The sequence below is a fragment of the Heptranchias perlo genome, chromosome 20 (genome assembly GCF_035084215.1).
Source record: "Heptranchias perlo isolate sHepPer1 chromosome 20, sHepPer1.hap1, whole genome shotgun sequence".
Taxonomy (NCBI): domain Eukaryota; kingdom Metazoa; phylum Chordata; class Chondrichthyes; order Hexanchiformes; family Hexanchidae; genus Heptranchias; species Heptranchias perlo.
The window spans coordinates 19,964,459-19,986,359 of NC_090344.1; the positions used below are offsets into that span (position 1 = coordinate 19,964,459).

General features: G+C 43.6%; 3 non-coding genes across 3 annotated transcripts; 1 reads left to right on the top strand and 2 right to left on the bottom strand.

Annotated features, from left to right (window-relative positions):
- Positions 1-4,948: 4,948 nt before the first annotated feature.
- On the bottom strand, positions 4,949-5,022 carry trnan-guu (transfer RNA asparagine (anticodon GUU)). The gene has a single exon. It is a non-coding gene; the product is annotated as a tRNA-Asn (tRNA).
- A 6,016-nt stretch (positions 5,023-11,038) lies between these two features.
- On the top strand, positions 11,039-11,120 carry trnas-uga (transfer RNA serine (anticodon UGA)). The gene has a single exon. It is a non-coding gene; the product is annotated as a tRNA-Ser (tRNA).
- Positions 11,121-15,282: 4,162 nt separating this feature from the next.
- On the bottom strand, positions 15,283-15,356 carry trnat-agu (transfer RNA threonine (anticodon AGU)). The gene has a single exon. It is a non-coding gene; the product is annotated as a tRNA-Thr (tRNA).
- Between the last annotated feature and the right edge of the window lie 6,545 nt (positions 15,357-21,901).

The following is a 21,901-nucleotide window of genomic DNA, read 5'->3' on the forward strand; positions in this document are numbered from 1 at the left end:
TTGTACAGGGCCTTGGTGAGACCACATCTGGAGTATTGTGTGCAGTTTTGGTCTCCATATCTGAGGAAGGATGTGCTTGCCATGGAGGGAGTGCAACGAAGGTTTTACCAGACTGATTCCTGGGATGGCAGGATGATGTATGACTAGGCCTATATTCACTAGAGTTTAGAAGAATGAGGGGTGATCTCATCGAAACATATAAAATTCCAACAGGACGAGACAGACTAGATGCAGGGAGGATGTTCCCGTTGGCTGGGGAGTCCAGAACCAGGGCTCACAGTCACAAGATAGGGGCTATGTCATTTAGAACCGAGATGAGGAGAAATTTCTTCACTGAGGTTGGTGAACCTGTGGAATTCTCTACCACAGAAGACAGTGGAGGCCAAGTCATTAGATGTATTCAAGAAGGAGATAGATATATTTCTTAATGCTCAAGGGATATGGGGGAAAAAGCGGGAACGGGGTATTGAGTTAGACATCAGCCATGATCATTTTGAATGGCGGAGCAGGCCCGAAGGGCCGAATGATCGACTCTTGCTCTTATTTTCTATCTTTCTATGAAATTGATAAAGATAAAACAGTCTGAACCCCCAACAGAATATGACTTGTAGCATATATATTAATGAGAGGAAGTGAGAAGCGTTCCCGTGGATTGGCTCCGTGGCTCAGTTGGTTAAAGAACTCCGGTCCTAGATTCAACTCCCCGTGGTGCTTTTGTGGAATTTATGATGTGTCGTGAATTTGACCAGCAAAAACATCGTTCGGTGTTTGTATTTTGTTCACGGTCCAATACGGAACTTCTCAGAATATCTCTTCAAAATGCCCTTTTATTTTACAGACTGACCTCTCATAGAATGTGAGCGTAACATCTTAATATAAGGACACGTTCTTGTTTCTGGGCTCGTTGAGGTCGGGGTATAATTTACGATTCGAGGTTCATATTCCGGAGAATCCCCAATTTAGCCTTAGAATTTTTATCTTGAGCTGCGGTTCAGACTTTTCCAAAGAGGGAAAAGAAGTCCCCAAATCACTCCACCTCTATCTCAAACGCTTTCGGAAGAAGTTCAGTTCAAACAATCACTACCTTTCAAGGCACGTCAATAACCTACACTTTCATTGAACGAGCTTTGCTTTCAATTGCATTCGACCTTGAAACCGCTCTGGGCTTTCATCTCACTGAAGCAGAGTCTGGCCGCTTTGTATCTGTGAGCATGTCACTGACCAGGTTTGCATTGATATTGGTCTCTTTCAATTTTAAAAATTTCACCAAGCCTCAGGGAAAATAAACCGAGAATCGAATTGTCCCTGCAAGTGAAGAATTGAAGGGATTGGTGCGCCAAGCAGATCTGGAAAATGCACAGTGCGGTCGCTCAGGAATTTCAAATCCACCCTCTCGCCACTCAGCGATCATATTAACTGAGCTTTACACTGGCCCAGTGTCACCGCGCTGAAATCGAGTATTTCTCCGGCACGTTTCTCTTAACTTCACAGTTGCTGGTTTAAGTCTGAAGACCAGCTCGTTGGATTTTCACTCCTGCAAGCTTCACGCATTCATTTTGGAGAAGTAAACTAACAGTCGACAGCTGTTTTATTGGTGGCTGCAATCATAAAGTTTAGCTCAGTAAATTATTGGTTTAGCAGGTGATCTCTTCGTCTGTTTCGGTGGTGCTATCACTTAGCGAGAAAGTGTGATGGTTCGAACCCTTATTTCATTTTCCCGAAGGATCCATCGCCGCAAAGTTCCAGGGTTTCAATGTGTGTTTGGTCTGCAAGAAAATGTATCGTGATCATAGCCGGCTGCGCAGTGCTGATATTCCACCATTTACCCTGTGGTCGGAAATAAAGCACATGAAACATATAAAGGAATGGAACAGTTGCTTCACGGAAATCACAATTCAGAACCCATTTCTTTTAATCGGGTTTATTTTAAATCAGTTAACGCCTGCCTTAAATAGTAGACTCAGGACTGTCTCACAAACAGGTTAAATCTTCATAGAATAATTACCACAGTCATTTTTAGACTGGACGCCGCACGGCGACTTTGCTGTCAGTGAAGAGAGACGGGAAAGACCAAAGTGCCGTTTGCCACTCTCACTGTGGCCGTGAAGGACTGTGTCCAGGCTGAAGTTCTGTTCCCACCGGACGATCCTCCCCCCAGATTATCCTTTCTGAGCTCTCGCCAGGTGATGCTAAACACTCAGGTGGGAAAAAACAAAATCTACAACAAGGTGTTTAAAACAAAGCTGATTTATTTAACACATATCCAGAATATTAAACTCCAGCTCAGTTATAGGGGTTATTAATATCAGCAGTCCTGCATGCGATTAACAGCAGAATCCAAGCCCTGCAATCAGATGTGAACTCGCTGGTCTCCACACACGGATCACAGAATGATAGAAAGTTACAGAACAGAAGGAAGCCATTCAGCCCATCGTGTCTGTACCGACCGAAAAAGAGCTATCCAACATAATCACACTTTCCAGCACTTGGGCCACAGCCCTGTAGAATACGGCACTTCAGATCCACATCCAAGTACTTTTTAAATGAGTTGAGGTTTTCTGCCTCGACCACCCTTTCAGACAGTGAGTTCCAGACCCCTAACACTCTCTCCGCTTCTGTGTATCCTGTTACTTTTTCACTGCTGTCCGGAAGTCTATGAACAACTCCCACCAAAGTCTTGCATTCTATTCTGTTGCTAATTTCTACGCAAAGCCTTTCTACTGCGTGCTCACCTTTACTGATATGTCTTCTTTCTAATGCAGTAATAGTATCACTCCTCAATATCGCTGCTCCACCGCCATTTCCAATGTCCCTATCCTTTCTAAACGGCATATAAATTGAAATATTTATCTGCCAGTCATGCCAAGTTTGTAGTCAGGTCTCAGTGATGAGCACTACGTCATGCACTATAAGCTGAATTTACGCTTCCAATTCACTTGTTTTATTTCTTATGCTACGTACATTAATGCATAGAACATTTAATTGGGCAATAGAACTTGTAATACCCTTATGCCCTGATGTTGTGTTTAACACACTTGGTAAATAATGTTGGTGAGCTGCAGACACAAGTGGTAACATGGGATTATGTTATAGTGTCAGTAATGGAGACCTGGCTCAAACAAGCGGAGGAATGGCCACTTAAATATTCCTGGCTACAAAGTATTCAGTAAAGGCAGGGAAAAAAATGAGGGGAGGGGGTAGAGGGGAGCAGCCACTATTGATCAAAAATACTGTTACAACGGTAGAAAGGGTCGCCATGCTTAAGGGTTCAAAGGCAGAATCTTTTTGGTTAGAATCAAGGAACAATTGAGGAGCTATTACGCTGCTGGATGCATTCTACAGGCGACCAAATAGTGGGAAGGAGATAGAGGAGCAAATTGGCAGGTAAATTGCAGAAAGATGCAATAATTTTAGAGTAGTGATAAAAGGGAACTTCATTTATCCGAATATAGACTGGGATATAGCAGTGTAAAAGTCAAAGAGGGCGAGCAATTCCTGAAATGTGTACAAGAGAAATTTCTTAATCCGTATGTTTTCAGCCCAACGAGGAAGGAAGCAGTGTTGGATTTATTTAGGGGAAATAAATGGGGCAAGTGGAGCATGATTCAGTGGGGGAGCATTTGCAGCAGGTTTAGTGTAGTTATGGACAATGCAAGGAAAAATCAAGTATGAAAATACTCAACTGGGAAGAGCGAATTTCAGCGAGTTGAAAAGGGATCGGGTCCAGGTGGATTGGAATCAAAGATTGGCAGGTAAAACAGTAAATGAGCAATGGGAGGCTTTGAGTGAGGAGATAGTTCGGGTACAGACTGGACACATTCTTACTCGGGGAAAGGTTGGGCACGCAAAACTAGAGCTCCCTGGATGACAACAGAGTATTTGCGACAACATTTTGTACATTCTGAATACCAATATCCGGACAGGTGTGCCCACGGTTATCAACCACAACCTCGTCACTTCCACGCTGACAGATAAAAAGCGGCCACATTCTGCTTGAGTGAGATTAAATCCGAGAGCGGTTTCAAGGTCAATTGCAATTGCGAGCAGAATGCATTCAGAAGACGTGAGATCATTGAGATACCTCCAAACACCTTGCCAGTTTGAATAGCAGCTCAAGATCACAGGTCGGGGGGGAAAATGAGGGCTCGTCCGGGATCTCTCACATATTTTAAACAACACACCCGAAGCGAGAATCATACTCCTAGACCAACGAGCCTGCTGGAATAAAAAACGCAACAAGCAATAGTTTCTGAGTATCAGCGGCCACTTTCCCCACATATCCCTTGAAGCACCGTAAATAAAAATGTGTCCGTACATTAGTGAAGAATCATAAAGCCAATTTCTGCTCTGTTGGGTTTTGTTTCGGGCTCCTGACGCTGATAAAGATGATTGGGGACAGTTGATGAGTTAATGGTTGTAAGGGCGCAGATACTCCGGTGTGAGGGTGCAGATCCTCCGGTGTGAGGGTGCAGATCCTCCGGTGTGAGGGTGCAGATATTCTGGTGTAAGGGTGCAGATACTCGGATTTAAGGGTGCAGACACTCGGATGTAAGGATTTGTTGCCACGACTGAAATGCGGCTTAGAACTGTTGTTATTATCCAAGGCAGCGCTGCAGGATCCTTTCATGATCTCTCATAAATCAACTGAAACCCATCGGAATATGAATACAATTTTGCGTTTCCAAAATAAAAGGGAGTGACATTCATTGCAGAAACAGTCTGGTGTCGCTCACTGCAGAAATATCCATGTCAGAGTGAATCGGCTCTCCTGCAACCTTCGGACCTTGTCTGTCAAGAAGAATTCAGATTTCGGCGAAGCCAATCACAGGTTAAATGGTGGAAGGTCGGCCGTGCTCAGCTGGCCATCGAAACCGGGCATTTGTTTTGCAGCCAAAACAAACATCAGAAACCAGGAAATGCGAGACCACGAAGATAAAAATTACCACACCGTCCCCAGGTGGGCTCGAACGACCAACCTTTCGGTTAACAGCCGAACGCGCTAACCGATTGCGCAACAGAGACAGCACACGTTTGTGACTGAACCACTGATTGAACGAGCTAAAAATTCAGGTTGCAGCGATTAATATCACCTCTCTCTCCTATCAGTTTGCCATTAAACACCTGTGTGTTGGAAGACTCAGTCCCCTCGTGGTCGAGAGGATTGATTTCTCGAGCTGTGATTCGCCATTCTCTATTCCAGTAATATTCAGGTTGACTGAAAATGAGATGAGATGAAATGAGCAGGTCCGACGAGCAGGTCTGTGACACGACTCGGTGTCTACAAAGTTGTCTCTTGCACTTACAGTGAAGCGGGCGGCAGTTTTCACTCTTAAACCAGTAACTATGATGTTAAGAAAAAGTGTGGCCGATAAATACTCGATTTCAGCGCGGTGACACTGGGTCACAGTAAAGTTCAGTTCATGCGATTGCCGAGCGGCGAGAAGGTGGATTTGGAACTCCTGTGCGGCTGCACTCCTGTCCAGATCTGCTTGGAGCGATGTTCACTTCAATTCATCACTGACAGGGACAATTTGATTCCAAGTTTCTTTTTTTCTGCTGCTTGGTGAGATTTTAAAAGTTGTAAACGACCCACACCGACCCCAAACTCGTCACTTCCACTCTGACAGATGGAACGCGGTCACACTCTTCACTTCAGTGAGATGAAAGCCGGGAGCGATTTCACGGTGAACAAAACTCATTCCAAGAAAATGCGGGTCATTGAGGTGCCTTTAAATTCCAGATTGTTTGCACTGAACTTCTTCCCAAAGCGTTTGAGATTCAGGTGGAGCGATTTGGGGACTTCTGTTCCCTCTTTACAAAAGTTTCAACCGCAGGTCAAAATCAAAAGTCGAGGGCAGAATGAGACGCCTTCCTGAAATTTGAGAACCAGGGAAGCAGACTTTAGAGCAAGGATCTGTTTATTGAGAAAAAGCAGATAAAATATTCATTCCGGAACGATCCAGAATCCGATCAGCTCGAAAAGTAACCGTTACCCCGTGATTTGAACACGCAGCCTTCTGGTGACGCAAAATGTCATGAAGATGGAAGCAGGAAGTTGAAAAGTGGGAATTGATAGATTCAGTGAGTGGGTAAAACTGCGGCAAATATAGTTCAATGTGGGGGAGAGCGAGATCATCCACTTTAAATCTAAGAACAATAAATCAGAATGTTTTCTATATGGTGAGAAACTAGGATTTGTGGAGGAGCAGAGAGATTTCGGGGTCCAAGCACAGAAAGAGCGACCAACTAGCGTACAGGTACAGAAATTAATTAAAATGTCTAATGGACCGTCAGTACGGCCGGTTAACTCAGTTGCTTAGCGTGTGTTGTAAAGCCTTCATCACGGATTCGATTCTTATAATTTACATTATTTATTTCGGCTTTTTATAACTTTTGAAATCGAATCTTAACAAAAAAATATATCAAGACAGATTCGAGGGGACAGTTTTTTGAATAACATGCATTGTCACTTTGCCCCTGGACCGGAGAAACACGTCTTTCTTTTTATTCGGGATTTTTTGGCAACTGACCCTGTGACGCAATGGCGAGTGTGTTGGACTTCTACTTGTTTTGTTTGATAAGCCATTCAAAGGCTGTGGATTCGAGTTGCAACGGCGTTGGATTTTAGTTCGGGAGCTGGGAAGTGAAATTTTACAGCAAAACCGCAACAGGATCATTAATGTCCGTCAAGGAAGTGAAACTGTCCCCGACACTTCATCTTACACAAATGGCTCCAGTCACACCCGAATTCATGATTCTTAAACCACTCTGAGCTGGATTGGCGAAACACTATCAAGAAGGAGACTCAACATCTGCTCGACTTCCGGCTCTGTCAGACTGCATGTTCCTTCAGACAGGTTTCTAACTGGACACATGCATCCGGCTGCCGTGGCAGCATTGGTGCTTCAGGGGTAGAATTCTTGCTTGCAGTAATTCTGTTCCTGTAAAACGAGCTCCTGAAGTGTAGGATGGAAAGTATCCTGGCTGAGCGGCCTCTGGCTCTGGTTTAAAGCTCCAGTTAAATCCCACGATTTGTTGATGTATCAAAGTCATAGTTTGTGTCTCTAAAACCGCAGCCTCCCTCCTGTAAACAAGTAATACGAAACATCTCATCTGCGCTTACAACCGCGTCGTCCGGAGGAACCACATGGCAATTCAGATAATTAAATGAATTTTGGAACACATCAATTGTACCTTCAACTCCGGTCGAAATGTTCACAAGGAAAAGGATTGTTTGATCTTGCTGAGATTCGAATTAAAAACCCCGGTATTTCCTGAGCCTGCAACTCAAATAAGGACTAATTGCGCCGCTCGAGCCCGGTCACTCTGATCACCTGTCACACTCTGCTGGAAAGAATCTGAAGGTGAGATGTCCTTACCTGTGGAAACGTGTCCTGTCCCCGTGATGAAACTAATATCTGCACTTTCACTTTCAGCTTCTTTCACATCCTCTGCTCCATCGCACGACAATCGGGTTTTCTGTGAACAAGTCAAAATGGATATTTGCAGAAATTCTGTCAGTGGAAAATTCGAATCGAGAAACGCTCCAAACATTGAAACCAGCGATTTAAACCACCAGCTCACACTTCCACAAAACAAGGCCTGTCTTTATCGGTCCGTTTAATGATGAAATAAATTAAATTAATTGAAGCTAATTGACCGCATTTGCCTCGTGCTGGGGTTGTTCGCCTTGGAGCAGAGAAGGTTCAGAGGAGATTTGATAGAAGTGTTCAAAGTCATGAAGGGTTTAGATAAAGTAAACAAAGAGAAGCTGTTTTAATTGGCGGAATGGTCGGGAACCAGAGGACACAGATTTGAGGTGATTGCAAAAGAACAAAAGGCGATATGAGGAAAAACTTAATGACGCAGCGAGTAGTTCTGCTCTGGAATTCGCTGCTTGAAAGGATGGTGGAAGCAGATTCAATCGTGACTTAAAAAAGGAATTTGAAGGGGAAAATTACAGAGCACCGGGAAAGGGCCGGGGAATGGGACTAATTGGATTGCTCTTATAAAAAGCCGCCACGGGCTCGATGAGCCGAACAGCCTCCTTCTGTGCTGTAACCATTCGATGATTCGATGGACAGAAGCGGTCTGAATGAATGGGCGATCGGTTGTGGGTAGCAGGGATATTTTAACTGGTTGTCCGGTTGTGTTACTGACGGCTCCTTGTTCTCGGATTATGGTTTTCATTTTGGGCGTTTCACTGTTTGATATGCGAGAGGTCCCCAGTTCAAATCCCAAAACCCTCCTGTTTCACTATTTCCAGTGAAGATTCACTCATTTCTTTCTCACATCATTTCAGCGTTGCAGAAAGCAGGATTGATTTAATTCTCGAGCATGTTTGAGGTCCAGAGGCCAGAATGCAGCCGGTTTATCGACGCAACACACACGGAGAGACTAAAATGCCTCACGGCGGTGTGCAGATTGAAACTGAAGGTGAATTTATCCCAATTCAGGCGATCTCAGAGGTGCAGAATAAAAATGCGCCTTAATTGGTCGAGAATATGAACCCTGTTCCCTCGCGTGGTCAGTGCAAATTCTACCAGTGAAACAGCAACGTTTGCATGGAATCGGGCTCTCTGTGTCCAGTTGGAAACCTGTTTGAAACAACATATAATTTCACAAATCTCCTCTGAGTACCTTGCGCATTCTGATTTACAGCCGTGCATTACTCGCACTCGCTGCTTGTGATGGCCGAGTGGTTCAGTCGTTAGATCTGAAACTCGACAGGGTCTTTCGGTGAAACATTGGAATCCTGCTCACGGCGCTATTGTTTACAGTTTTGTTCAATGCTCAAATAAATATGAACTGGAAATAACGGGCCTCATTTCCTTCTCTCAGATGGATCCTCCATCGCGGCAGAGCCTTTTAATTGGGAGCCCAATGGTCATGCAAAATTTCAAGGTGCGTGAAGGAAACTTCACAATAATCCACAACTGGAATATTGTGTCTAGTTCTGGGCACCGCACTTTAAGAAGGATGTGAAGGCCTTAGAGAGGATGCAGAAAAGATTTACTGGAATGGTTCCAGGGATGAGGGACTTCAGTTACGTGGATAGACTGGAGAAGCTGGGGTTGTTCACCTTAGGGCAGGAAGGTTGAGAGGAGATTTGCTAGAAGTGCTCAAAATCATGACGGGTTTAGATAAAGTAAATAAACAGAAACTGCTCCCGTTGGTGGAAGGGTCGAAAACCAGAGGACACAGATTTACGGTGGTTGACAAAAGAACCAAAGGCGATATGAGGAAAAACGTTTTAAATCGGCGAGTAGTTATAATCTGGAATAGATCTCCTGAAAGGGTGGTGGAAGCAGATTTAATCGTGACTTTCGAAAAGGAATTAGATTAATATTTGAAGGAAAATATTTGCGGGTCTACAGGGAAAAAACGGGGGAATGGGATTAACTGGATTGCTCTTAAAGAGAGCCGGGGCAAGCTCAATGGGCCGAATGGCCTCCTTCTGTGCAGTAACGATTCTATGAGTGTATGATTCCATCTCTCTCAAGCTTCATTTCAAATTCTGCTAAATTGATATTCAGGCTTTTTTTTTCTTTACTTTTATCTCTCTATCTCTCCCTGTCTCTGTCACTCTCTGTTTTCCCCTGATGGACTTCTCAAGCTTCCTTGAACGGCCAAAGCTCTTCGAACCTGCGACACCAGCAGAGAACGGTAAAGATCGAAAGACTGAGACGGGAGGCAAAGTAAAGGACCAACCCAGATGATGAATTCGTAGCCAATGTCCACATATTGATGTCTCTTCGTCCTCATAGTGAAATCATCAGTACTTTTAGCCCAGTATAAAAACAAAATCTTGTATTTACGAATCGCTTTTCACGACATCAAGACCTCCCAAAGCGATTTACAGCCAATGAAGTATTTTTGAAGTGTAGTCACTGTTATACTTGTGGGAGAGTGGATAATCTGCGGATGCCGAGACAGACAACAATGTAGCTTTAGAGCAATTAATTCTGCAAAGTCTCACTTGATATTACAACTCGCACATTCGAAACGAATGTGTTAAAGAGATGCTAATATTGTTGATATGAAATAGTTAATGTACGTCTTCACATTGCCGTACATCGGAATAGAAAAAGTGATAGGATGTAGAGAATGGTGGCCGATCGGCTGTGGGTGGCACAGAAATCTGCATTGGTTGCACCCCTCTGTTATCAGTGGCTCGTTGGTCTTCGGGTATGATTCTCGCTTTGGGGATTTGCTGATTGTTATGTGAGAGATCCCGGACGAGCCCTGCGGTGTTACAATTTTTAGTTCAAAATCATTAATTGGCTTCTCACGTCTTGTCAGTGGTGTAGTCGGCAGGATTTTTCTTAATTCCAGTGCATGGAGGAGAGAATGCAAAGGTTCTGTCGACGACAACACACATGGAGAAAGGAAAATGTCTCAAGATGGTGTTCAGATTGAAGCTGAATGTCAACGGATCCGAATTCACGTGACCTCATGAATGGAGAATGAAAAATGCTCCTCCATTGAGCGTTGGTCGAACCCGGGCCTCCCGCGCAGACAGCAAGAATTTGATCACTGAAATAACAAAGTCCACACAGCAGCCGGTGGTATGCGCTCAGTTCGAAACCTGTCGAAAAGAACATACAGTCTCAGAGTTCTCCGGTCATAACCTTCTTCATTCTCTTCTGCAACGGTGTCGGATTTGTCGCTTGCAGCAGCGATGACCCAATGATTGAGGCGTTAGACTTGCAATGTGATTTTCCAACCCAGCTTCGACGCAACACACGTGGAGAATGGAAAATGTCTCAAATGGTGCGCAGATTGAAGCTGAGGGCGAATGTCGCACAATTCACGCGATCGTATGAATGGAGAATGAAAATAATCCGAAAGGAACCGGAAATCGAACCCCGGGTTCTCACGTGAGAGATGAGAATTCTATCACCGAGACAGCAAAGTCAGCACATGAACAAGCTGTAAGTTTCCAGTTGGAAACCTGTCTGAGAGAACAAAGTGTCACAGATCTCGTGTGATAACCCTACGCATTCTGATTTATAGCTGTGCATCATCGACGTTTGCCGTTGCGATGGCCGAGTGGTTAAGGCGTTGGACTTGAAATCCAATGGGGTTTCCCTGCACAGGTTCGAATCCTGTTCGCAGCGCTACTTTTGAAAGTTTGTTCAGTGTTCAAATTAATCTGAACTTGAACGAACGGACCTTGTTCGCTCCCTCACAGAGGTGCTCCATCGCCAACGACGCTTTTCACTCGGAGCCCAATGATCTCTTGCAAAATTGCAAGACACGTGAAGGAATCTCTCCCAAGCTCCATTCTAAATTCTGCTCGTTCGCAGAACTTGACATTTATACAATTTATTTCTGTGTTTTAATCTCTCCCTGTCTCTGTCTCTTGACTTTGCCTGTTTTCTCCTGATGGACTTCTCAGGCATCGTGAACAGCGAAGAATGATGGAACCTGCAACACCAGCAGAGAAGGGTAAAGATGGAAAGACTTAGACGGTAGGAAAAGAAAAGGTGCAACCCAGCTGATGAATTCGTAATTAATGTCCACACATTTATGTTTCTTCCCCTCACAATGAAAAAATCAGCAATTTGAGTACAGTACACTTATGGTAGAGTGTATAATATGCGGATGTTGAGACCGACAATCGAACCTTTGCCGTGGTGATGAAAGCGCCGAATCCTAAACACTAAACCCCAAGGAAACGCTGAAAATTCTTTGCTGCGAACAAGCAGAGCAACACGGCCTTTCCAAATTGGCCCTTTGCAATTCAGGTCATTTTCCTGCCAGACAAACTGCTCGCACAAAATGGCATTTTCTGTTCGAAATAATATCGCGACCGAGGTGATGTTCAGGCAATGACATCACCAAGTGCAAGTAGGCATGTACATGAAATGGAAAGTGAGGTAAAATACGACCACAAGCTGCTAATGGACATGTTTCCATTTCCAAAATTCACGCACTGAATACAGCTCCTTGGAAAACTGAAAGGCCACGCAGGTCCATCATGAATCGTTTGAAGCAACTGGCAGTTTAAAGTGGCATCTCCTGCTGCTTCTGTGGGGAGTGAGAGAGAGGCACTGTCGGTATTTGCGTGCAGTTTGATTTTGCACAGAACTGCACAGAGAAACAGCAAATATACCGGGGCTGTGAGATGTTCTATATTATTGATATTTCACCACAGGAATATCCGCAGTCAGAAGCTGAAAAGAAGGAGAGATAAGAGGCCTGAGAATAAACACAGAGCTGAATGAAACATGAAAGAGCGAAAGAAAAAATAATGTCATCAGTTCCACTTTGTCTCGTGCGCAATCTTGGGAGTTCCCCAATGGCCCGGTGGTGAGAATTCGGTACTCTCACCGCCGCGAGGTTCGATTCCCAGTTCGGGAATTAACTTTAAAAAGAGTTATGAACTTATTAAATTAATTACATGAAGCTAATTAAATCCTGTTCGTAGTTGAATCCCTGTTTTAATCACCATGAATCAATCGATAACTTTCTATTTCAGACTGAAGGCGATGTTGACGTGGTTACCGAGAGACAGTCAAAACTTTAATAAGATTTTTATGCTTTGAATGTGATGATTTTTTTTTTCATTTTATAGACTGCATCTTAAGAGTGGGATTAAAAACGCAGTGGAGTCGTTGTTAAATTTAACATTAACTGGCAATTGTCGCTGTTTATCACAGGAGCGCCCGAACTGGTTCTCCGATCAAGATGAAAGTAACGCAACGAGGAACATCTGATACAACACGAAAGGCATCGGGCTGTGACAAAAATCCCCACCGTTTTGCTTTTCCAAAATAAAGGGTGTGAACTTTATTCTCTGAACATAGGAACAGTCTGGTCTCACTCACTGCAGAAATCTCCATGTCACAGCGAACCAGCTCTCCTGCTGCGAATGCGGCCTCCCTTCGGGCCTTTCGGGGTTTGTCTGTCAAGGAGAATTGTAATTACCGTGAAGCCAATGTTCCATTCCTTTATATGATTCATGTGCCTGATTCCCGACCGCAGGGTAAATGGTAGAATATCAGCCCTGCTCAGCTGGCAATGATTCCGGTACATTTTCTTGATTCCAAAACATGCGTTGAAACCCTGGAACTTTGAGACGATGAATCCTGAGGATAAAATAAAATAAGGGCTCGAACCATCAAACTTTCACGCTAACGGATAACACCGCCGAGAACAGGTGAAGAGATCACCTGCTCAGCCAATAATTCACTGGGCTAAACTTTGAGATTGCAGCGACCAATATAACAACTGTCTACAGTCAGTGAAAAATGAATGATTAAAGCTTGTAGGAGTGAAAATCCAACCAGCTAGTCTTCACTCTTAAACCAGCAACTGTGAAGAAAAACATGCCGGAGAAATACTCGATTTCAGTGCGGCGACACTGGGCCAGAGTAAAGTTCATTCAATATAATTGCCGAATGGCTGGAGGGTGGATTTGGAACTCCTGACCGATTGCACCACGCATTTTCCAGATCTGCTTGGATCACCAATCCCTTCAGCTCATCACGAAGAGGGACAACTCGATTCTCTGTTTCTTTTTCCTGACGATTGATGAAATTTTACAAATTGGAAGCGATCAATATCAAATGTAAAGACGCCACCGACATGCTCACAGATGCAAAGCGGCCACACTCTGCTTCAGTGAGATGAAAGTCAAGAGCGATTTCACGGTCGAATGCAATGGCTAACAAAATTCATTCAACGAAAGTTCAGGTCGTTGAGGTGCCTTTAAAGTCCTGATTGTTTCTATTGAACTTCTTCCCAAAGCATTTGTGATTCACGTGGGACGATTTGGGGACGTTATTTTCTTTTGTGCAAAAGTTTCAACTGCAGTTCAAGATCAAAATTCCTGGGACGACAGTTGTTCACAATTTATCGGTGCTGGGACCACTGCTGTTCACAATTTATCGGTGCTGGGACCACGGTTGTTCACAATTTATCGGTGCTGGCACAACTGTTGTTCACAATTTATCGGTTCTGGGCCCACTTTTGTTCAAAATTTACATTCATAATTTGGACACGGGGATCGGAAGTACAATTTCAAAACTTAGGGACGACACCTAATTGCGAGCTGTAGTTAATACAAAGAAAAATGCGAATAATAAAGGAAGACATTCGTAAATTTGCAGAATGGGCGTGTAAATGGCAAATTAATTGCAATATTTATTATATACTCCCTTGCCTTTTTGCCACCCCCCCCCCCCCCACTAAATGCATTACCTCACATTTCTTCAGATTGAATTGCATTTACCACTTTTCTTTCCACCTGTCTGCTCTTTGGATATCTTCCTGCAGTCGACAGCTTTCCTCCTCACTCTCAACCACAGGAACAATTTTTGTATCATCTGCAAATTTCTTCATCATGCCCCCTACATTTAAGTCCAAATCAATGATCTGTACCATGAAAAGCAGGGACCTAGTACGAAGCCGCATGGAACCCCACTCGAAACAGCCTTCCAGTCACAAAAGCACCCGTCGACCACAACCGCTTGCTTCCTGCTACACAGCCAATTTTGGATTCAACTTGACAATGTCCTTTGGATCCAATGGGCTTTTACATTTTTGACAAATCTGCCCTGTAGGACTTTGTCAAAAGCCTCGTTAAAATCCATGTTGACTACATCAATCGCGATACCCTCATCGATCCTCCTTGACACCTCCTCAAATAATTCAATTCAAACGACCATCCCTTAACAAATCCACGCTGACTGTCCTTGATTAATCCGTGCCTTTCTAAATGACGATTCATACTTCAGCTCGAGTTCAGGCCGACTGGCCTGTATTTACTCGATCTATCCCTGTCTCCCTTTTTCAGCAATGGTACAACGTTAGCAATCATCAAATCCTCCAGCACGACACCTTTTGCCAGGGTGGATTGGAAAATGATTGTCAGAGCCTCCGCTATTTCCTTCCTTGCTTCTGTTAACATCCTGGGATATATTTCATCTGGACCTGCAGATTCAGGTCGAGCGATTTGAGGACTTCTTTTTCCTCTTTGCAAACGTTTGTCCCACATGTCAAGATCACAAGTCTTGGTCCAAATTAGGATGTCTTCCGGCTTTGAACCTCAAATCGTGAATTATACCCCGATCCCAACGAGCCTGGAAACAAGAACGTGTCCTCAAATTAACGTGTTACAGACACATTCTCTGAGAGGTCTGTCTGTGGAATGAAAGGCCGTTTTTGAACAGTCATTCTGTTATCCGTTTCCTCCTGAAACCTGAACAAATCCGAACCCCACATTGTTATTTTGTCGCTTTGTTCCATAATTTCGGTAAAATAACGAGCTGCACAAGGCACTGCTGGGAGTCGAACCCAGGATCTCCTGTTTACTAGACAGATGCTTTAACCAACTAAGCCACAGCGCCAATTGATGACATTGGGCCCCCACCTCCTCACTAATATCTATCAGCGACACTTCAATGTTGGGGGTTCAGGCCGTTTTGTCTCTGTCCATTTCGCTTGTCCGTTCACCTGTGCATCCCGACACTGACTGCATTTTTCGCTGAGTTTATCTTTGTGTATCCTTCAGTGCGTTGATACATGGATGATTATGTGTGATTGTATTTGTGACATTAAATAAATCAGGGCTTCAGACAATGCTCGCTCTGACATTGGAGAACTATTGAGCCGAACTTCACAGCGGAGTGTTGTTTATTGTGGTGCTGAAAATAAAAAAATCATAAGAGGAGCAAAAAGGGAAAAGGAGAAAAACTTATGATTTAAAATGAGGAAAACTCTCAAGGTTTTTACGAGTATATTAAGAGAAAGAAGGGAGGCTGAGAGGAATGTGGGCCGCTTAAAGACAGATGCAGGTGATATTGTAATTGAAAATCAGGAAATGGCAGAGTTGCTAAATTTTTACTTTGCATCGGTCGTCACAGAAATGGATGAGGCTAACATACCAGAGACACGAGGAAAACTGTTAATAACTCAAGGGGATTCAGTATAAGTAAAATGATGGCAATGGAGAAAATGAGGAGGCGAAAGATAGACAAATCTCCAGGACCTGATGGTTTCCACCCCAGGGGATTAAAAGGAACAGGTGAGGAAATTGTACATACTTTCGTCATGATCGATCAAAACTCTCTTGATTTAGGAATTGTTATTTAACGAATCGCATCTTGATTGGAGGCTTCTGTTTGAGAAAGATCTCGAAGTGATAATTGAGAGACCGAAAATAAAGCTGTTTGGCAAGAGCGCTGATGCTGTCGGTTGTTCGCTGCTCTCGTGTTGCACAATTGTTAAGCGTGCGTTACTTATTTATAGCAGTATGGGCTCCAGAAATGACCAGGTTGTGAGTTCGAGCGTCTTCTAAAACAATCAAACCTTTTACTCCGAACATTTTGATCGGAGTTCAAGGTAGAAATGGTATCTTCCATAACGCATCTTGTTAACAACCAGTCGTTTTTACAATACGCCCTTGTGGGACAAACGTATGGAGGTCAACAATCGACTTCTTAGTTTTCCCATGTGGGCATTTGGGTTCCTCTGGCCTACCGTCTTGCAATAGCAAGTGTCAGTTTACTTGTTCATAGGGGGAGAGGGAGCTTTTAGCGGCAGCTCATATGGCAAAGGGGCCGGTACGAGATCTTTAAATCTAAAGAACCAAAAAACAATTCTTCTTTTCTTGAAGCTGATATTCATCGGTTGCAAGTTTCGTGTTGGGAAAATTTGGAAGAGAAATATTCTGCCTGGTTTCAATGTGTCACGGGTGAAATTATTCAGCTTACAGATGTTAATACGCTGAAAGGTCGGGAGGCCTTTTCCAACTCCCGTGTGGGACAAGTTCAGCCTTTGAGCCTCTGGGTAAAGTCTTATTTTTAATTGCTGCTAACGAATGACAAGACATTTCGCACAAACAAGAAGCATTGTAAACTCACGAGTTCACTGTCCATGTTTCTTACATCATGTTCAACAGAAACAAGGATTCTCCTCAACACGTTCCTGAGAATTTTATCAAACGGACCTCACCCTTGCTCGACGGCTGCAATGATAATTCGGAGATCTCCCATGAATATGTACGATGGGAGCTTATGTAGTATCGAGCCTGGGTAGCTCAGTCGGTCGAGTATCAGACTTTTAAAGTGGGCAGTGAGCTGAAGGTCCAACGTTTAACTCCCTGTCCAGATTTCGGAACAGCTGGCAAGCTGTGACTTTGTAGGGGGATCTGAGATGTGTTGTCAAAGTTTCGATCGTATCTTGTTTCCCAGGGATGGGCAGTAATGCGCCGTCTGAGGCGGTTCCCGATCAGGAATTCAACTTTACTGTATTAGTTCACTGTATTAATTTCGCAAAACTCATTAAACTCTGTAAAAAAGACGAATACTTGTTCAAATCGCCATTGATCAACCAGTAACTTTCTGTTTCCGGCTGAAAGAAATGTTAACTTTTTTATGCGTTAATTCACCAGGCAGAATTTAGGGAGTTCAGAGGGGAAGGAAAAAGGAAATGAGAGGAACAGAGAAATATGACTATTGACTGACGGCCAACATAAAAGGGAATCCAAAAGACTTCGACAGGCATGTAAACAGTAAACGGGTAGTCAGAGGAGGGGTGAGGCCGATTAGGCACGATAAAGGAGATCTACTCATGGAGGCAGAGGGGATGGCCTTGGTACTAAATGAGTACTTTGCATCTGTCTTTACCAAGAAGACAGAGTATCAGCAAAGGAAGTTATCGTTGAGATACTGGATGGTCTAAAAATTGATAAAGAAGAGGCACTTGAACGGCTGGCTGCACTTAAAGTAGATAAACCACCACGTCCGGATGGAATGCATGCTCGGTTGCTGAGGGAAGTAAGGGTGGAAATTGCGGAGGTACTGACCATAATCTACCAACATCCTTAGATATGTGGGTGGTGCCAGAGGACTGGAGAATTGCAAAGTTTACACCCTTGTTCAAAAAAGGGTGTACGATTAAACCCAGCAACTCAGTGGTGGGGAAACGTTTAGAAACGATATCCCGGGACAGAATTAACAGTCACTTGGACGAGGGTGGATTGATTAGGGAAAGGCAGCACGGATTTGTTAAAGGTAAATCGTGCTTAACTGACCTGTTAGAGTTTTTTGATGAGGTAACAGAGAGGATAGATGAGGGCAATTTAGTTGATGTGGTGTATAAGGACTTTCAAAAGGTGTTTGATAAAGTGCCGCATGGTAGGCTTATCATCAAGATTGCGGCCCATGGAATAAAGGGGGCAGTAACAACATGAATGCAGAATTGACGAACAGCAGGAAACAGATTACTGGTGAACTGTTGTTTTTCGAACTGGCGAGAGGTGTACAGAGGCGTTCCCCAGGGATCAGTGCTGGGACCACTGCTTTTCTTGATAAATATTAATGACTTGGACTCGAGTGCACAGAGCACAATTTCAAAATTTGCAGATGAAACAAACCTTGGAAGGGTAGTAAACAGTGATAAGTATAGTGCTAGACTTCAAAGGATATAGACAGGCTGGTGGCATGGGCGGAGACGGGGCAGATGAAATTTAACGCAAAAAAAATGCGAAGTGATACATTTCGGTCGGAAAAACGAGGAGAGGCAAAATAAACTCCAGGGCACAAATGTAAAAGCGGTAGAGGAAAAAAGAGGGATTTATGTGTACAAATCGTTGAATGTGGCAGGGCAGGTTGAGAAAGCGGTTAAAAAGCATACGGGATCTTGGGCTTTAGAAATAGATGTATAGAGTCTAAAAGTACAAAAGTATAGAAGTCAGGATGAAAATTTATAACACACTGGTTCGAACACAACTGAAATTTTGTGTGGGGTTCTGGACACCGCACTTCAGGAAAGATGTGAAGGCCTTCGAGGGGGTGCAGAAAAAAAATACTATCATAATTCCAGGGATAAGGGACTTTACTCACGTGGATAGACCGGAGAATCTGAGGTTGTTCTCCTTGGAACAGAGACGGTTTTGTAGAGATTTGATAGAGGTATTCAAAATCATGAAGGATCCAGGCATGGAAGATGGAGAGAAACTGTTCCCATTGGCGGAAGGGTCAAGAACCAGAGGACATAGATTTAAAGTGATTGGCAAAATAACCAAAGGTGACATGAGGAAATACTTTTTTACACAGCGAGAGGTTCGGATCTCGAATGCACTGCCCGAGGGTATAATGGAGGCAGATTCAATCATGGCCTTCAAAGGGGAGCTGGATAAGTACTTGAAAGGAAAAAAAAATGCAGGGCTTCGGGGAAAGGCGGGGGAGTGGTTCCAGCTGGATTGCTCTTGCAGAGATCTCGCACGGACTCGATGGCGCGAATGGCCTCTTTCCGTGCTATCAGCTTTCTATGATTCAATTCTATGTGTAGGTTGCAATGCAAAGGGAATAGAGCGTGCCATAAATCGACACGACTGTCAGTATCCTCACAAGCAATGTATTTTAAGAGCAACTCATTCTGAAACGTCTTACTTGATAACTCAAGTCGTGCACTCGAAAGCAATTTGGTAAAGGGAGACTAATATTGGTGAATGGAAATAGTTAGTGTACAACTTGATATTGCTGTCCACCCGAATAGAAAACGAGATTGGATGGATCGAAGTGGTCTGAAAGGATGGTCGATCGGATGTTGGACGCAACGAACTTTTACACTGGCTGCACAACTAAAGTAACAGCGGCTCGATGGTCTAGGGGTATGATTCTCGCTTAGGGAGTTTCATTGAGTGATATGCGAGAGGTCCCGGGTTCAAATCCCAGACGAGCCCTCATGTGTTTCTCCTTTTAGTGAAAAGTCACCAATTGTCTTCTCACATCTTTTCAGTTTTGCTGTTGGTGGAACTGAATTATATCCGGAGGATGTTTGAGCTCCATTGGACTGAATGCCGAAGTTTCGTCGGCGCAATACACATGAAGCAAATAAAATGTCTCAAGAAGATGAGGAGATTGAAACTGAATTTGGATTTTTCCCAATTCAGGCGGACATTAGATGACGGGATTGAAAGCCACATATCCAAGTTTGCCGATGACACCAAGATGGGCAGCATTGTAAGCAGTGCAGATGAAAGCATAAAATTACAGACAGGCATTAATATAATAAATGAATGTGCAAAATTGTGGCAAATCGATATGAATTTCGTCAATTGTGAGGTCATCCACTTTGGACCTAAAAGGATAAATCAGAGTACTTTCGAAATGGTGAAAAGCTCGAAACAGTGGAGGTCCAAAAAGACTGAGGTGTCCATGAACATACATCATTAAAATGTCATGGACAGGGACAAAAAATAATCAAAAAGGTTAATGGAATGTTGGTCTTTATATCCAGAGGACTAGAATACAAGGGGATAGGCATTATGATACAGTTATACAAAGCTCTGGTTGGACCACACCTGGAGTATTGCCTTCGGTTCTGGGCAACGCACCTTAGGAAGGATATATTGGCTATGAAGGGAGTGCAGCGTCGATTTACTGGAATGTTACCTGGACTCCAAAGTTGAAATTACGCGGAGAGATTACATAAACTCGGGTTTGCCTCGAATTCAGTAGATTAAGTGCTGATTTGATCGAACATTTCAAAATATTAAGGGGAACTGATGGGGTAAACTGAAAAAAAAAAGATTTCCGCCCGTTAGCGTGTCTAGGACTCGGAGACGCAGCCTAAATATTAGGGTCAGGACTTTCAGGAGTGAAGTTGGGAAACACCTCTGCAAGCAAAGGGAGGTAGAAGTTTGGAACTCTCTTCCGCAGACGGCAGTTGATGCGAGCTCAATTGCTAATTTTAAAACTGAAATTGATAGATTTTTGTTAACCAAAGGCATTAAGGGACATGGGGCTAAGGCGATAATATGCAGTTTGGTTACATGTCAACCAGGATCTCAATGAATTGCGCATAAGGCTCGAGGGGCGAAATAGTATACTTTTGTTCTTCAGTTCCTCATTGTTACAGAATGATCCTGCATTGTATCGGGAATCGAACCAAGGTCTCCAGCGTAACAAGTAAGAATTCGACCCCAAGCACCATCAATGCGCGCGTTTGTAACAGCAGCATGTGTCCATTTGGAATCCGATCTGAATGAATATGCCGTTTACAGCTGCGGTGGCCGAGTGTTTAAAGCGTTGGACTCAAAATTCAATTGAGGTTTTCCTGCCCAGGTTTGAATTCTGCTCGCAGAGCGACTGTTTAAAGATCACTTCAGTGCTGAAATAGATTAATTGGAGTTAATTGTCCGCATTTTTCTCCCTCCAAGAATGAGAGATTCTCCAGCGTGGCGGGTGCTTTTAATTGGTGTCAGATCTTCTCTTGCAAGATTTCAAGACCAGAGAAGGAATCTCTCCGAGTCTGTAACTTAAATTCTGGTAGTTTGCAAAACCTGACATTTATACTCTTTATTTTCTTTGCATGCATCTCTCTTTCTCTCCCTGTCTATGTCTCTTTTCTCTCTGTGTTGTCCCCGATGGACTTCTCAGGCTTCCTTGATCGGCGATGGCTGATCTAACCGGCAACAATAGCAGAGAAGGGTAAAGCAAAAAAAAGACTGAGACAGTAGGAAAAGGAAAGGTACAACCCAGCTGATAAATTCATAGCGAATGTATCCACATTCATGGCTGTTCGCTCTCATAGTGAATGAAAGCAGCAATTTGAGTAAAGTATACTTATCGTAGAGTGTAAACTATGACGATGCCGAGACAGACGAAAATGTCGTTTCAGAGTAATTCATTCTGTAAAGTGTTACTTGATAATACAAGTCGTACATTCAAAACGAATTTGATAAAGAGAGACTAATATTGTTGATTTGAAATAATCAGTGTGGAACCTGAAATTGCTCCACACGGTATATCGTACAAGAAAGCGAGTTTGGATGGCCATGGTGTTCTGAAAGGATGGCGGATCGGCTGCGTGGCAGCGAAATTTTACACTGGCTGCACGGCTCTGTTGCCAGTTGATCTTTGGATCTGATTCTCGCTCAGGGAGT